We start from the raw sequence: 3481 nt of genomic DNA on the forward strand, positions 1-3481 counted from the left end.
CATATATCAAAACATCATGTTGTGTACCATAAAGATATACACTTTTTAATTGTCATTTAAAAATAAAAATAAAAGAATGAAGCAATTAGGGCCATTATATGCATCAAAGGACTTGTTGCTTGGTAAGTTTCAATTTGGGGTAAATAAGCAGGAGAATCCCTAAAAGCCAGAATTAGCAATGGCTACGTATAATATATCCAGAGTGGTATCCTGTTTCCTCACAAAGTTCATTCAGTTTTTCTTTCAACTGCTGTCTAGGGATTAACATCTTTCTCCAAACACCTCATATAAAACAGTACCCACTCAATGACTCTCTTTTTTGTTATCCTGTTGCAATTTTTTCAAAACTCTTACCACCCTCACCATTATCTAATTTGTCTACCTGCTCAAGTTTATATCTCCCACAACAGTGTAGTCTTTATAAAAAGACGGTATAAGGTTCACAACAGAAGGGCTCCTTTCTGTCTGGCTTACTGTTGCATCCCTAGTGCCTAGAATATTATCTGACACATAGTAGGTGCTCGGAAGTATTGCTTGAATTGATTAATTAATTATTTAATGGATAAATGAATAGAAATGCTATGTCTGGACTACTACACTCCCATGAAATCATTCAAATAAATTACAAATGTGGGAAAAAACAAAAATTCTTTGATGTCATAGAAAATTGAGTATACTTACTACTTTGTGACATTTCTTTTTGAGACCAGAGAAAGCCCAATCCTCAGCTTCCAATAAAAAATGAAAACTTCCAATTGGTTGTCATCACTCCCAAGCATCTCAAAAGGGGCAGGTCGTCCTAGCTCTATGTAAGTGGGGACCACAAGCAGTGGCCAGGTCACATCCTCAGAGCTCGTCCTTGAAAGAACCTCTCTTTGTCTTCCCCACTTAAGACACTATTTGCACTTTTGAAACAATACAGGGAGCAAAATTTCACCAGCAGAGGGCTGAGAAATAGATACAGGTATAATAATTTCGGAGTATTGTGTAATATTCTTATTTAAAAAATAAAAGGAATTTTATAGACTTTTTTATTACCCTTTTTTTATGACTCTTTTTTTATTACGTCACATTATGGGGGTACAAATATTGTTATGGTTACATATCTTGCCCTGGTCCCCTCCCCCACCCTGCTATGCCAGAGCTTTAAGCTTGTCCAGCTTCCAGGTGGTGCGCACGGCACCCACCGTGTAAGTACACACCCCCCCCTCCCCACTTCCACCTCCCAATAATAGATTTTTTTTTTTTAGACATTTTGGTTACAGTGTGTATCTCTGGTTAGAGATATACAGTGTATCTTTAGTTACAGTGTATCTTTGGTTATCAGTGTATCTTTGGTTACAGTGTATATCTCTACCTCTCCCTAAAAAGGGATAGAGGTAATCCCTTTGCCCCCCCACAATGCTCGCCACACCCTTAAGATGTGGGTCTCCCCCCGGCCAGATCCCTGTTGAACACTACCATTTTTTGAGCACCATAGTTTTAGTCAGTCAGTACCAATTTGATGGCAAGTAGATGTGTAGCCCATTTTCCAGATCTTGTGTCGTCTCTCTTTGTATTACGGGTTTAAACTTAATCCAGGATAGCATAAACAGTGCTAGCTTACTGTTGTTTCTTAGGATTGAGTAATATTCCATTGTGAGCATATGCTACATTTTAGTTATCCACTCATGATTTGGTGGGCACTTGGATAGTTTTCATGACTGTGCAATAGTGAATTGTGCTGCCATAAACATTCGGGTGCAGATGTCTTTATAATAGAGTGACTTATGTTCTTTGACCTAAGTGTGCCTTTTAGAATTTGAATTTTTCACTAAATGTCTTATAAAAATAATTATTCAATGAAAGACCAGGCATGGAGAAAAAGCTTTCCTCTGATCTCCTGCCAAGTATTGCCCTAAAACACTGGCTGGCCAATTTAATGATCTAAGATCAAGTCTTGAGAACACTCTGTCACTCCAAGGCGAATGTCTTCTGATAGATGACATAATAACTAATACGGTTAAATGTGGTCCACATTTCTTTTACTACCTGCATGCAAGTCTTGTTCCAGGGAACAGGCCTCTCTATGTTCAGTTCAACAAACATTTATTGTTTCACAACTTTGTATTGCTATGAAATTATACAATCTCTCTCCATTCCCAACACTAGATATTTTAGGACTTTCATTTCCTATTTCTACTTTAAGTGGTTTATTCCATACACAGTTATCTCCCCAATGGCCTACAAACAGTGTCATTTTTTTAAAAAATTCTCAGTTCAACTGTGGTACAACAATAAAATGGAATATTATTCAGCACTAGGAAGAAACGTGTTATCAAGCCATGCAAAGATATAGAGGAATATTAAACATATATTACTAAGTGAAAGAAGCCAATCTAAAAAGATTACATACTATATGATTCCAACTATAAAACATTCTGGAAAAGGCAAGAGTATGGAGACAGTAGAAAGATCAGTAGTTGCCGGGGTTAGAGATGAGTGAACGATGAATAGGTAGAGCACAGAAATATTTAGGGCGGTGGAATTATTCAGTATGATAATATGGTGATGGATACGTGTCATTATACATTGTCATTATACATTATACATTGTCAATGCCCATAGGATGCAAAACACCAATGTAAACAAAGGGATGCAAATGTTACAATGTTACATTGGTCATTTGCAAAGGGATGCAAATGACCAATGTTACATTAGGGATGCAAAACATCCCTAATGTAAACTTTAGACTTTGGGCGATAATGATGTGTCAATGTAGGTTCATCCACTGTAACAAATGTACCACTATGGTGCTCGATGTTGATAGTGGGAGGAATTGTATGTATGTGAGATCAAAGGATAAACGGGAACTCCTGTACTCTCCACTCAATTTTGCTGAGGACCTAAACTGCACTAAAAAATAAATTATATTACAAAAAATCTCCAGTTCTCTCTAAGTAAGTAATCCCACAGTATGACTCTATGTGGCTGTTTAGAACACAGCAGTGAAGGAAATATTGTGTATAATTCAATCTTGATCCTTTTTAGTTCATCTTCTTTCTGTATACACAAATGCATCGCAAATGTGCACCTGGGCATGCACGGGCATGTACCGCTCAATGTCTTGCTGACAGCCAGAACATGCAATGTATGTTTGTGCTTAAATTTGTAATTCTAAACTCTTGGCCAATGAATCTACAAGAACCAAAAGTACTCATAAATCACTAACCCTATGGTTAGTTAATATGCAAAGAGAACACAACTTTTCAAATGTGAAAAGCCTTTGAACTATTCTCCTGACTAGAAAAAAAAATGAGTTGCTCAAGACAGTGACTAATCAATAAGCTAACTAACCCCAAGGGCCACTGTATTACTAGGTAAATAAATAAGCACTGTAAATTGGAAAATGGTGTAGCTATTTTCACCTTGTGAACCTGAAACACAGCCAAAAATCAATAGCTAAAAAGATCACTAGGTGCCCAAACACTATTCTTGGCAA

The sequence above is a fragment of the Microcebus murinus genome, chromosome 4 (genome assembly GCF_040939455.1).
Source record: "Microcebus murinus isolate Inina chromosome 4, M.murinus_Inina_mat1.0, whole genome shotgun sequence".
Lineage (NCBI taxonomy): Eukaryota > Metazoa > Chordata > Mammalia > Primates > Cheirogaleidae > Microcebus > Microcebus murinus.